The following is a 15,263-nucleotide window of genomic DNA, read 5'->3' on the forward strand; positions in this document are numbered from 1 at the left end:
TTTAGTATTTGCATCAATTGCTATGGGTAGCCCATTTCATGCATTAATGTTGACAGATATCCACAGAAACTGTGATGTTTCTAGCTAATGTAGGGAAGCTGCAGCTAGAGCAGGAATAGACAAGTCTGTATCCCTTTACAAATATAGAAACTGCTTTAAATGTGCCCAGGCTGCGTTCAGTGAGCAATAAGTAGGACTAAGTTTTCAGTAGATGTGCAGAAAATGGCACTGTCAAGAAATTTTCTGGATCCTATCCCTTTCTGTTCTGTTCATAGAATGAAAACTGGTAGAATCCAGGAGGCTTCTTGGGTGATTTGAATTACCTTCTATTTCTACAAAAGGGACAGTCTCCTCAGTTTCTGGGTCAGTCTCTCTTTGCTTCTCAGAGGATTATATAAAAAATATTTTGACTATCTATTTTAAAAAAAAACTATAGAAAGAGTGTTGTGATGGGGCAACAAATATGTACAGTGCAATTTTCATTATTAATATTTTACAATATTCATTCCAGCCTGAATTGGGATAGCATTTTTATCCTATCCAATGGATAAGAATGGAGCCTTCAGCTTCAATATTCTGTTCAAGAAAAGACTATCCAGCTCCAATGTTCTATTCAAGAAAAGACTATCCTTTTCAGCTGCTCATTGGCTGCCTTCTCCCAAAAGCCCACAAAATGGCACATGGGCTTCTTAGTAGTCATCATATGCACCAAGTAGAAAAGCCCCCCCCCCCAACACCATGAGCTTCACTACAGCCTCCAAATGGGCTGTTTTAGTGAGTCAGGATCTTGACATATCATTATTATCCAATATTTGCATTTGGGGACACTTGCAGTACATTTTTCCAGTGGTAAATATTTTTACAAGACTAGTTTAAGAAAAAATAACATTTAATGCTTTATTTCCACTATATGCAATTGGCTAAGAAAACTCATACTGAAAGAGGAATTTATACAAAACTAACTCTGTAGGTGTAAAATGGAATCCTACAATCAGTTATGTATAATACTGTACTAGAATCATTGTTTCAGAAAAATCCAGCCACTTTTTGAAAATCAAAACTTCCAGAGCACATGACCTTGACTAATAGAAGATTTGTTTTAATTGGATCCCAGTACTATGAGTGAAATCTTCTAAACTTCGCAATAGTTCTTGAATGTACACAGCACTGCAAGGAAGAGAAAAAATAATCCCCCCCCCCCAATCTTTTGATGAAAACTATTCCATGACTGAGAGTGGATAACTGGATAACCCTCTGTAGTTAGTAAAGGAATATTTCACTTACCAAACTGATGTGAATGATTTATGCCAAGAGATGATAAATACAGGTACTTGAATCTCAACATAAGAGGGAACCATATATTACTCTCACTGTTTGTCAATACTGTCAGTATGAATCAAGCTGTAATGACAATCATGCTGGAGCAGCTTTCAGCAATTCAAAATGCATACACTTAACAAGAAATTCAATTAACACAAAAGCCTTTCACTTTAAGAAGTTCTGTTAAGGGCTTTTGATGTTGACTCAACTCCAAAATGTGAGTAGGAAGTACATCTCTTAAGAGCCATACTAGTAAAAGATGTATTATTTATTGTAGCAATATGGTATGATATTCTATGCTGTATTTAGTTCTTGGAGAGGATGGAATTTCTCATTCTTCATGAGAAAGAGTGTGTTGACTCACTGAGAGTCCTGGGGTCTGTGTGTGGTGGTCAATCCTGAAAATTTCCTGAAAATAAAATTTCTAACCTTGGTTTATATTCATTATTTTAGATCCAACATCACTTTTGAAAGCTGATTTGCTATGCATAGGCTACTGAATATAACTGAAAGACAACAAAGAGACATGTGGTAAATTAGGCAAAGTCATACATTTTATTATGAGCTTTCATTATAGTGAATAGATTCTAGTCAATTACAGTCATTCACATTGCTGTCCAACTTGAAATGAGAGACCAGACACATATATGGGTTGTAAAATGAGCCACTTTATTGAATTAACCTATTTAACTGTTTTCTTGAAAACCTGTAAAATTTTAAGGGAGTAGCCTGGTGCAGGAGCAGCTGTGGCAGGTGGACTATTCCTCAGACCACCTCCTCAGCTTCCCCTGGGTGAAACACCTGAGCTCCGTGGAAAAACCCATGGCTCGGTTGCTCCTCAGCTAGCTGACATCTGGAACGCCAATCTGAGATTTCCTCACTCAACTCACAGAACTTGATTGTGGGTTATATCCCAGGTCAGCCCTAAGAAAGGTCTCTTTCCCTCTCTCCTTAGTTGTAAGACCTAAAGAGAAAGTTTAAGAGGCCCAACCTTCACCCCAAGCGGGTGCCATAGGTGTTCACCTGACAACTAATTCTCCTCCCATCAACAGCCACAGATATGGGACAAGCATCTGCTTAGCCCCTATCCCCCACCAGGCTGGCTAAACAAGCCTGCAATCCCTTTTACAAATCTTCAAGAAATTTTTTTTAACTGCTTCACTTAAGTGGATTCCCTCTGACCTGGATGAGATATGTAATGGCCCAACCCATTATCCAAGGCATTGTGTATCTCGTTGTTGGCTATACGACAAGCCTTTTTTAAGCAAACAAGGAACATCCCCACAACTGAAAACTTTGGAGGGCAACATTGCTGACCATATTATTGAAACCGAAGGCCAATGATCCAAAATCGATCAGAGGTCAAAGGTAACCTGTAAAATCAGGGCTTTGCCCTTGAACAGTCTCAAATCATTACCACCAAGGTGAATGACCAGGCTGTGTGGCGGAGGCCCAGGGCACTCTCCAAACAAAATAGGCATCAAGCTGTGGTATCATAGACCACACTTGCACATCTATTCAACCATTGCAGACTCGCCCATTTCCAGATGACTTCCAAAATGTCCTCGTCTGGCATGGCTAGCTGTCCAATAGATGAAGCTATGGCTGCAGATCATCACTCGATGTTGGCTCGGCCATAAGCTAGCATCTGCAACAGAACAAAAACAGACATTAGAACTGTAAAAGTCGAACATATCTGCAGTAGGCCTTAGACCTTCACTGAACCAGTTATTTTATGGCCTGAGGCTCATAGCCAAGAGCTGCAGCTGTGGACGCTGCCCCAATTCTAAAGGAGTGCGCAACGAATTTAACACCATGCAGCTCAATAGTAGAGACAGCTTTGGAAGTAATGGACGAACTTGTCTATGTGACAGAACAGAGGATTAGGGTGAAACCCCCTAAACTCAGTGAAATGTCTAAAACATAGCAGATGGAATGATCACTGCATAATCCCAACTGTACCTGCAACCCCTGGCCATTGGTCAGTCTTAGAAGGGTGGATGTTGATTAAAAGACCCTCCTGATTAAAACTGATGTCATTTAGATGCAAAGTCCTGTCAGACCTATTGTATATAGATGCTGACACCAGCTCTGAGACTCCAAGTGTTCAAAAATGTAGTCAAGGCTGTGGCCTGAAAAAGCAAAACTTGGAAGTGAGAATTATAAAGTGAGGGCCAGGTGGAACTCAAGCCCTTAAGTATCAGAAGAGACAGAGAGGTAAGCATGTCTACTTTGCTCCAGTTTCCTTAGACCATTCCTCTAAAACCTTAAGAATGGAAAAATCAGCCATGTAATCAACAAGGCCTTAAGCCTTGGACCAAAATGTTAGTGCAGATAACTAGCCCAAATTGACTGTGGTCAAAGTCCCATGCGATGCAAAGCTAGACAGAACTGTGGGATATGGGAACTCTCACGCCTTTGAAATAACAAAAGAACTCCTCAGTAGCTTTAACATAGCTCTTTTTAGTGCTTGTGGCAAGGGACATGCCAGTTGTCCATATTCCTTCTTGGTGGAAAGACTCCAAAGGTCTGGTGGCATTGGATCTGGTGCACAGAAGCGTCTGGAGCCAGATGTCAGAACTGCTCCATCTGTGCACAACAGAGAGGTCAGCTATCTCGATAACCATGGCAGGCACATGATGAGCTGTAAACAAAATGTTATAACACAAACATTGGACATAAAAGCCCATATCAACTTGATAACCCTTTGGGATTTGGATATTAATACTACACTTGATCTTAGCCAAAAGGCCGAGAAGCGATGTTAATGAATTAATTACATGAAAAGTAGCCAGATTATTGCACCAAAATGCATGGAGGAATTGGCCAAATTCTTCTGCCCAAATAGTAGTTATAACACGAATAGGAAAGAACTCCAAGAAAGTCAAATTGTTGGTGATTTGCAATGAAACCCATACGTCAGGCCAATCTGAGCACATCATCACCCTTGAAAATAGACACCCAAACCACAGGCTCCAGCAACATCAGATGACACCTGGAGTGTATCTTGGAATTTTTTTTCTCCCACCAAAAAGGGAGGCCTTTGAAGTCTCATAAAAAGACATCCAGACATCTGGATCATCTCTGATGTCTTTGGACACATAACCTGTAGTGAGGTAACCTTAAGCCCTTTATCACATCACATCAGCACCATAAAAAGGCCCAACCTGGCGCAGTAACCCTGCAAGCAAAATTTAGTTGGCAAATAATCTCCTGAATTTACCTGAAAGTGGCATTTTTGAGCAAACAAACTGGAAGAGCCAGAGCCTAAGATTTTGCAGCATGTCATCAGGAAGTATATAAAATTGGTTTTATCATATCAATTTCAATGCCCAAAAAGGTTAGGTACTGAGAAGGGTCCTCCATTTTTTTCTGGAGCTAAGGGTAACACCCAGCTCTTCCAACAAAGCAATGAAATCTGAAAATAAGGCAGTGCATTGGCCAGAATCGTAAGGTCCTATAAATAAGAAGTCACCTAAGTAATGTCCTATGCCTTGCTAACCAGATTTGGTCCTGATCGCCCATTTCAAAAATGTGTTGAAAGTTTTGAATGGCACATAGAAAACTGAAAGCCCAATGGCAAGGCTTTGACTATATAGTAACCGCCTTCAAAACAGCCCAACAGTTCAAAATTGCTAGGATGGACCGGTAATAGGCAAAATGCAGACTTAATATTGCATATTGCCAAATCAGCTCCTATGTCAAATCTAAATATCTGTTTGACTGTCTGATCAAAGAAGGTATATTGAACTGCATAAGGTCAATGGGAATGGAGTCACCCTTAGGGTATGAAAGGTGGTGCTCACAGAAAGGCCCAGCAACTTTTCCCTCAATGACTTCTATAGCAATTTTTGTCTAACAACTTGCTCTAAACCATTAAAAAACTTTAAATTGTTAGCCATCAGTGGCCACCAAACACCACAAAAAGGGAGGCGAAAAACATCAGTGAAACCCTGTCTTAAATATGAAACTGCTTGATGATTTAGATAAGCACACAGCCATTGGAGCAATTTGTCTATGCATATAGGGCTCGGTCCCTTTTAAAGAAGGGGGAGGTCCAGTTGGTGACTTATTTTTCCCTTGTTGGTCACATTGGTTTCATTGGAAACACCTTCCCTTGGAACAATTCTAAGCGGAGTAGTTGGTTCCACATGTGGAGCACTCATGCTTAAATTTGCATGGCTTATGGCTGCAGATGCCCTGTAACCCAAATTGCCAACAGAACAATTTGTTTGCTTGCTCAGTAACCTGTTGGGGACAAAAAGAACCAGGGTCACCCACCCTTTGAATAAGATGGCCACTGTGGGTGTGTTCTCCTTGGTTTGGTCTGGATGGGATCATGAGCTGCATCCACAACTGCAAATGCATCATGTCCCAACAAGGTGAAGGGTAAATGGCTGCTCTCATGCAAAAAGGTTTGTCATAGATGAGCCAATCTGGGCCGGCAAAATTTACGTATTCCCTATGGATTATATCCATATATTGAGCTAACATGGAGCTGGGGCGTGCAACCATCCTGGATTAGAGGAAGAGATTGTAGCAAATTGTCCAGAGGCCCCACCCATAGCTGGAGAACAAGCTTGTTCTGATAGAGGTCCTTCTAGCCCCAAGGCCAGGTAACACGTGAGTATATGTTATGTGCATTGGAGTGCTCACCTTGAAAAAGCATGCCCTGTTGATAAGGCTGACTCGGGTTAGTCCTCATCATGAGCCAAAGGTGTAGCATCCACTTCATTAGACTCCACAGCCACAGCAGAGGGCTCGCCTTGGGAATTTATCTATTCAAGAACGATGAGATCAGCACAAACCTCATTATATAATTGTCTTTGCTTGGATAATTAAGTAGATTTCCTCGGTGAGGAACATTCTGATTGGGTGATAGGCAGGTCTCTTGTAATGCCTTAATCCTGGCTAACGTTTTTCCAAAGAATACTGTCCTCAACATTGTCTGATGATGATGAAAGTAGAATCTGAGGGCACTTGGCAGATTGTTTTGCTGGGCCTTTGGCTATTGGGCCAGGTCTGATCTCCTTTAGACCCGTTCTAATGACAAATTAGATGGGCCAAAACAAGCAAATTGTATGTCCAAGGCTGGTTAAATGTTAAAGCTTCAAAGCTATGGTCCTACAGCCAGCAACAAACAACAAGTGAATATACACTCATCCCTCCGTATTTGCAGCTTTGATATTTGCAGCTTTGATTATTTACGGATTTGATTAATATGTTGTCCCTAGGAATATCTAGGTCCTCCAGTGCAACTCTAACTAAAAGTTGCACTGAATGATCTAGAGATTCTTAGAGAGAATACTTTACTAGGCATTTGTAGCTCCTCCAGTGTAGTTCTATGGTCAGTCTATTTGGACGTTGACTACAGAGTTGCACTGAAAGACCTAGAGATTCCTAGAGAGGTGTCCTCTCAGGTAAAAACATGGTGTTTTTGTTATTTATGGGGTCCTGTGCCCCTAATCCTAGCGAATATGGAGGGACAAGTATAATTGTAAATCACATTCCTCTGAATTGTAGCCTGTTGCCATCTGTTAGGGTGGCGAAAGACTACAGCCAGCTGGATAATCATAATCCTCTGAAATATAGCTTATTGCTTGCAATTACATTGATGAATGGCTACAGCAAGCTGGATGATCAGAATTCTCTGAACTATAACCCACAACTACCAACACAACGAATGTGTCTTGGTGTTCAAGGTAGTACTATTAAATAACTATAGCTTGCAGGCCAAAGACCAAAGAAATAGCAATGAAAAGAAAGAAAGGAAATTAAATGAAAGAGAGAAGAGTGGGGGTGTGAGAAAGAAGGGAATAAGAAAAAGAAAAGAGGGAATGGGGAAATGAAAAGAAAAGAAAAGAAAGGAAAAGAAAAGAAAAGAAAGAAAAAGAAGGAATATACATACATACATATATATATATATATATATATATGTGTGTGTGTGTGTGTGTAATCCTAATTAACAATATGTGATGTGGCTAATTCAAATTAAAATGAACCTAAAACTAAACTTAATGACAAGGTTAAGGCTGAGAGAGTGTGACCTAAATAACTAGCGCAGCACTTTAGCAAGGCCTAAGCCACTCAGCTGAGTGCAATGTGGCTTACAGCCACAAGGGGTCCCTGTAGAGACAGCCCAATATGCCTCTCCCTAGTAAAATCAAAGGCGAAAGGGAAGCAGCCATGAGGCATGCGCCAGTTAGCAGGTCCAGGCCCTAATAATCTAGAAAATAAATGGGAATGAGCGAGGGAAAGGTCAGGCTTGGAGAAAAAACAGGGATGCTGGCCAGACCAAGTCAAACCAGAAGAAGTCTGTACAGAGCTAACTTGTCCTAGGTAAGCCTCCTAGGAGATCCCCACAGAGGGAGGAGGTCATCTGGGTCCCAAATTATGGCAAAATTGTGATTAGAGGGGGGGGGGGGGAATAGCTCTCTTCCTCCTCCAGTCCCTGCTGCCAAGCCAGGTCCCAACCCTGCCTCCAAGGCTCACAACCAAGGGCCAATATTAAAGGATGGGCCGCTAAACCAATGTGGAGGGGAAGCCAGAAGCCCAAAAACCCCAGCAGAGGGGAGGGGGTCAACCAAGACCCCAATTCACCTAGGGAAGGATCAGTCCCACCACTGGGATGTGTCCCCAAACCACAGCTGGGCTGAGCACACAGCCCAAAACAGCCCAAGAAAGGTCTAACGGATGCCCTGGTGGGGGAAAGACTGCCCTCCACCTCAGTGCCCCCCTCCCAGGACAAAATACTTAGCCTGACCCCAGGCCTGTAGTAAACCAATTGTTTGCTCTCCATCAGACATTGTTCCCTCTTGGAACAACAATTGCAAAGAGAGATAAGGAAGGGTGGTGCTGGCTTAAATAGCCTCAGCTCCACCCTAATCCTTCTCTTATGTGGGGTAGAAACACCACATCTAACTGGCTGCTGGCCTCATTCAAGAGGGCAGCAAACACACGACTCCAGCCATGGTAGCTCAGGGGACGTGGAGTTTGTTAACTTTTTTTTTTAGTCTGTGGTAATATAGCCATAGACTTCTGAAAATCTTTATTTTATTTTGGCTTCCTTGCCTGTGCATTGACTTGTAACTGTAAGCTTATTACCTTAATCAGGTACTCTGAATAAAATCTCCCAGAGTACAGAAAGCATGTGAGCTAATTCCAAAGCATGTGGCATCTTCTAAAATTATGATTTCTACATTTGCAACCTATCACTTAGTTGTATCTTTATATTGTGAATGTCTCAGTATCCCACCAAATCAGTTGAACTAGGTAAGTGCAAAACTTGTCAAACAAAACTGACACAGTCATGCCAATGGTTTTCAAACCAATACATCTGTGTTGTTTTGTTCATGTAATAGATTGTGCACAAACTATTAATTTCATATGATCAACTTGATGTGTTTCCTTTATTATTAATTAATTATTAATTAATTTAATTATTATTAATCAGTAATGTCTAAAACATGTTTAAATTTGTAGAAGTTTCATATATGATGGTGATGATTCTAATGCACATACACTTATTACATCTTATACTGAGTCCACAATGTTGTAAATTCGACTGAGGCAGGGCTCCAGAGTCCACTCAGCCTTCCATCTTTTCGTAGGTCAGTAAAATGAATACCCAGCTTGTTGGGGGCAATTGGCTTACACACTGTAAACTGCTTAGGGAATGCTAGTTCACTGATAAGCAGCATAGAAATGTACTTGCTAATGCTATTGATATTATACCACAAAGAGAGCTCATAAATTGAACTGCAATGGGTGTGGGTGGGGAAGAAATCCAATATGATATATTTTGTTACTGAATTCTGTGACAAAGGCTGCATCCATACTGCAGACATAATCTAGTTTGACACCACTTTAACTGACATGTTTGAGTGCTATAGAATTCTAAGAATTTTGTTGTGGCATTAGAGCTCTCGCACAGAGAAAACTGTCACAAAACTACAATCCCAAGAATTCCATAGCACTGAGCCATGGCTGTTAAACTGGGGCCAAACTGGGCTATTTATGCAGTGCAGATGCAGCCAAAGATAACTACCATTATCAAATCCTGTTCAACATATCTGGTTTTTTCTGGCTGTAAAAAGATTCATGGGATTTCACTTTGAGAATACTTAGCCATTCCATTAAATGCTGTGTTGCACCTGCACATTCTCTCAATCTCATTTTTGATATTTTTTAAACCTTACCCTTGGAAAAAAAATAAAAGGATTTATGTTGGATCAGACCAATGGATTACCTAGTTCAGTGGTCTTTTTGGAGGCTTATACACTTTTATGTGCATGATATTTATGGACTTCTGGACTTTTTAGCAGTTGTGTAAGAAGGTATCCTGTACATGTTTCCACAATACTTTTACCCCAGGTGGACAAAGACATTGAAAGGCTCATGGGTATAGCTCTGTTCCCATAGCCACTAATTAGTCAGGGTACACCTAGGCAATGTCTACCTGCCTTGCACAGCTGGGGAAAAAGAAGCCTGCCCTATTACTAGCATAAATACTCCACTGAGGTTTATCCTGTGCCAGAGGGACAATGGCATCTTGACCACTGTGGGCTAACTGTTGACTGTAAGAAGTCCATGAAGAACATATTAGTACAACAGGACCATGAATCTTATTTTTCTGAGGAACTGAACTACAAAGTTATACTGCCTCTAGTACTAGAAGGAATATCTATCTAGTTGTCTATCTTTATCTATCACAACTAGCAGCCACAGATGACTCAATTCTCCATGATATTTTTTCTTTCTTCTTTTAAAACCAACCAAGTTGGCTGCTATTATTCTTGTGGTAATGAATTCCATAATTTAACTATGTGCTGTGTGAATAAGTATTTCCTTTTATCTATCTTGAATCTCCCAAAATTAGGCTTTGTTAGATGGGCTGTAATTTAGTAGTACAAGAGAGGGAGAAATCCAACCTATGGTACTTCCTTTAAACCAATTTGTAGGTCTATACAATGTCACTCTGCTTTCTTTTTTTCCCTAAGCTAAATAGTCCCAAATGTTGTAACTTTTCATTGCAGGTACTTTTCTCCAGCCATATGATAGTTCTGGTTATCCTTCTGTGGCCTGAAACAAAGAGGCCAAATGAAGCAGCTTCTGGCCACTTTGAAGGTCTTGCATTCAAATGATGCACACCTCCAAAACATCCAGAAGTCGCACTGAGGCTGCACTTTGGTCCTTTGGACTGGGGCAAAATGGATACAAGATAATTTGACTCCTGGAAGTGCTAGTTGGCCCTGCTGAGCACAGCCCACTTTTGCAGCAGGCCATGTGGTCTGTGGGGTTTGGAACTGCTTCCGGCCAGAGTGGACTCAAGCCACTCCTTTGTACCCACTTGTGCCACCCATGCGTGCCTTTGGCATACCTGCAATTTCATTTTCCAGAATGGAGAATTCCTATACATACTAGTTATTCATCTTCATAATGAACCTGTTAAAAAAACTATCCCAAGCCCACCCAGGACGCTTCAGAACTAACTATGGATCAACAGTTGATCATGGCAGTGTGGCAGTGGGGGGAGGAGGAGGAAGAAAAGGAAGGGAGAAGAAGAGGATGCCACAGTGGGGGCGAGAGTAAGAGGAGGAAGGAGGAAGAGGAAGAACAGCTGTGGTGGCAGTGGGGAACAGGAGGAAGAGAAAGAGGAGGAAGGAAGGAAGAGGAGAAAGAACAACAGTGGCAGGATGCCTCAGTGGAATTGACAGCACGTTTCCATTGGTGGCTCCCTAAAAAAAAAAAAATGGTGCTTTTGAAAAGAAGTGGTAAATGCCTCAAATTCAAAAGAACCAGTTTAAGTGGATTTTGCACTGCCCTCCCCTGCAAATTGCATCAGAGACAATTGGCCCCCACCTTTTTAAAACTGGTTTCCAGACCAGTTTATATCATAATGTGAATGGGGTCTAAGATTTTGCCTTTATAGTTTTTTGTGGGTTTTTCGGGCTATGTGGCCATGTTCTAGCAGAGTTTCTTTCTGACGTTTCGCCAGCATCTGTGGCTGGCATCTTCAGAGAATGCTTTTGCCTGGAAAAATTGGGAGTATATATACTGTGTGAGCCTGGGAATGCAGGAGTGTTTTGCATGCGTATTGTTCTGTGTTGATGCAAATCACTTCTGCATTCCCAGGCTCACACAGTATATATACATTCAATTTTTCCAGGCAAAGCATTCTCTGAAGATGCCAGCCACAGATGCTGGTGAAACGTCAGAAAGAAACTCTGCCAGAACATGGCCACATAGCCTGAAAAACCCACAAAAAACTATGGATGCCGGCCATGAAAGCCTTCGACTTTGCCTTTATAGCTTAAGTGTGCTTTTGGCCTCCCTCTCAACAAAGAAATCAGTGATGAAGACTGAAATACAAAATCAGCTTGAACTAAAACTTGAGTCTGCATTATGAATTTCTCACAGTGTGCAGTTTGGGCGTGTCAGATCAATTTAACAACTTCTACAAGGCAGAGTTACAAATTGTTCATGATTTTCCTCACAGATATATTAGAGGTCTTCAAGCAGAGACATTTTAACTGTACAAAATGTCTTCTTTAATATCTGTTCCAGACAGGGAGGGAGAAACTTGTTACAACCTTGGCCTTGGTTTGACTCATGCAAAGAATTAATAGATTCAGTTTTACTTCCTTCCCTTGAAGATGATAGGTGTTCCCGCTTTTATGCAACCCACATTCTTGCTATCTTCTGCAAAAAAAAAAAGATCTTTTAAATTTTGTATATCATGGATTAATATTCTATATTCTTCCATGTTCTTTCTGAAAGGAATGCCAATCCTATAGTGTGTATAAGGACATTACCACATTTTTGGTAAATAGAAAACAAAACAAAAAACCAGCTGCCATATTGAAATCCCCAATTAAAATAGCATCCCCTGAGCCCAATACAGTGAAATTCTCATACAGAAAATAACTACTATAAAATTAAGGAGGGTTTAACCTACAGCAAGTGCTTCATTCTCATTCCTTCCTCTCTTAAACCATTGAATATTGAAAACCAGTTGAAATGATCACTGCTGCATCACAAATTGGGGGGGGGGGGGGGGGAATAGAAGTGATGGCAGCTTTTTAAAGATGTGTTTATGAAGAAAATAAATAATTATGTTTTAATGGTACCATTTTAGACAGTAAACAAGATCTACCACAGTTCTTGAAATGATGGCTCCTTTCATAAATTTATTCTTGGAATCCTCCTTAGCAAAGGAGATTTAATATCTATTTGGAATAAAACCAAGTGCAAGTATCAAAATGTTTGTATTCTCTCAAATTTAGTAAATGAGTCAGATTCTTTAAAAAAAACTATTCCATTATTTTGTTATCCCTCTGATTCACAACATTTTTGTAATTGTTTTACAGTTTATTAAACAAATAAATGTTTAAAAACCAAATGCAGTTGAGATGATGATTGGTAGTCCAAGCAATCTACGTCAAATTGGCATGGCTGTTCTAGACAGGATATTTCTCCTGTCTAAAATATTCTGGGAATAGCTGTGCAACTGGTTTTGTTCCTTGATGCCCATGTGGTGCTGTGGGCAGAAATGTATTTTACCTGCTTGTTTCAACAACAGTCCTTCTCCATGAAAAAAGTATTTGGCCACCACACTCTGTCTTAAAACTTTGATTGCTGTATTGTACTATGTCCTAGGACAGCCCCTGAAGACACCTTTGAGTATAGAACTGTGTAATCCTATTTCTGGTTGGAGTTAGGCATAGAGAGCATATGTACACATTTCCCTGTCACTGCCACTCTACTCCCAGACAGCTTCACAGTACTTCTTATGCTTGTTAGAATCCAGAATGGTCTAGGTTCAATGTATTTGAGGTACAGATGGCAGTCTGTATGTGTCCATTAAGAAGTGCATGTTAAAGCTCTGCTTTTGTTCTCTTTTTCATGGCAACATCAGATGCGGTAGTGCTTGGAGAAAAGGATGACCTTGACATGTCACTTCAGTTCTAAAATCACCTTATGTTGTTTTGAGATAGCCTTAGTTAATTTAGGCTCCTAGTTTAGATGCTTCTTCTTGTCCAGTTTTTTAAACTGCTCTTAATGCATGCTTGATTTTGACATGGTTTGTGAAACACACACAAGGTACTGCTTATTGGAGACACTGATTTTCTTGCTGTCTGATCTTACTTTGAATATATATTGTTCTGTAAGCTGCATAGTGTCTTTGTTTGTTTGTTTAAAACAGCCAGTTCAGTTCAAACCTGTCAAATTTAGGCCTGATGTAATTCAAAATGAAAGTAAGGTATTTTCATACATTTCTCCAAGTTATTTCAGAGAAGTCTAGTTAAATATAATAATAATAATAATAACAATAATTTATTTATTTATTTATTTATTTATTTATTTATTTATTTATTTATTTATACCCTGCTCATCAGCCAAAAGGCTATCAGAGCAGCTTACAGTTTGTTAATTAGACATTTCCCTGCTCTCGGATTTACTATCTAAAGAGACAAGACACAAAAGGAGAAGGGAATGGCAGTGGGAAGGGGAAAAGTCCAGCAGATCTTCTCTTCCTCTGATGCCTGGACCAAGGTAGATGGATTGGAGGGAGGGCTCTTCTTCTTACTCTTATTAGGCCCGATGGAGCTGGCCTGACCGTCTCTCCCTCTGGATGATGGTGGAGGGAGGGAGGGCCTTCTTCTTTTCAAGCAAGGCCTGCTGGAGCTGGCTTGCCTTTCTTTCCCTCTGGATGATGGTGGATGGAGGGAGGGCTCTTCTTCTTTCAGGCAAAGCCTGATGGTTAAAGCAGTGGTTTTAATTTATCTTGGAATTGTTTTAAGAGTTGTAACATATGGGAATTTTCTGGATTACTCTCAGGCTATGTTTTCAGAGGAAAGGACTGGAAAAACCACTTTTGAGTATTTTTTGTCTCAGAAAGCCCTCTGAAATTCATGGGGCCACCATACGTCAATGGGAGACCGAAAGGCATACAAACACACACATCCCTCTACAATGCCCAAATAATATAAATTTGTTCTTATCAATCACTTTTTATGCTTTTATTTAGTTTTCTGGAGGCAACATGACAAAAATTGCAAAAATTGAATATATTTAAGGAAGCACAAGGAACAAATAAGGCTTCTCTTTCTTTCCAGGTTATCTCCTTCCACACTTTGGGAATTATAAAGACATCAATTCATGTTGCAGTCAAGGCCATCTCTAGTTAAACTAATTGTTTAACTAGAGTCATTACATATTTTCGAAGAAGAACTTCTAGGTTCATAGATTAATACTATAGATTAACCGTTCGGATTCCCAGTGATTGGGCGGTATATAAATAAAACCTATTAATAATAATAATACTATTAAATTGGTTCAGATTACTCAATAAAAACATACTTTGCTATTAGAACTAAATTCCCCATCCTGGCTGGAAGGTCTAAATTATCTATCCTGGCTAGAGAATTCTTGGAGATATAATACAAAAAACAACTTTCCAGAGTCTGCTAAATTAGTAGTGCTATCTCAAAGTTTGCTTTACATTGCTCTCACTGCAAATGTCTTTGTTGCTGTAGCTTGGTCAAATGATATTTTGAATACAGCTCCCAGAATTCCTCATCCAGCTTGGTCACTGCTCATCCTAACTGAGAAAAGGACAAAAATGTCCAGTTGCTACAATTATCTTTGTACTTGCTGCCTAGTGAGCTATGAATTTAACTCATTGTATGAATGAATAAATATGTATATTCAAATTATTGTGAGCCTTTTTCAGCCTCAGAAATACAAATTCATATGTATTTCTTGGACACTGATATTCAAATATATTCATATTCATATTCCCATGAATATTTTACGCAATGAATTCATTTTGAATGTCTGTGTTACCCCATGTGTATATATTGTATTTCTTTGTATATGTTGTTTTTCAAGTCTCATCACAATTTACAGATCCCCAGCTGCAAATTCTGTTTCATTCACTC

The 15,263-nt window shown here is 40.1% G+C and overlaps 1 protein-coding gene and 1 pseudogene across 1 annotated transcript in view; one reads left to right on the top strand and one right to left on the bottom strand.

The window, feature by feature from the left end:
• The window catches only part of EDIL3 (EGF like and discoidin domains 3), a 343,114-nt gene that overhangs the window by 178,984 nt on the left and 148,867 nt on the right, over positions 1-15,263 (top strand). The gene's annotated exons all lie outside the window — the stretch shown is intronic.
• Positions 3,922-4,083, bottom strand: LOC149323870 (U2 spliceosomal RNA; annotated as a pseudogene).

This window comes from Sceloporus occidentalis, unplaced genomic scaffold, assembly GCF_023333645.1.
Source record: "Sceloporus occidentalis isolate IW3139 unplaced genomic scaffold, rSceOcc1.0.p SCAF_1, whole genome shotgun sequence".
Taxonomy (NCBI): Eukaryota; Metazoa; Chordata; class Lepidosauria; order Squamata; family Phrynosomatidae; genus Sceloporus; species Sceloporus occidentalis.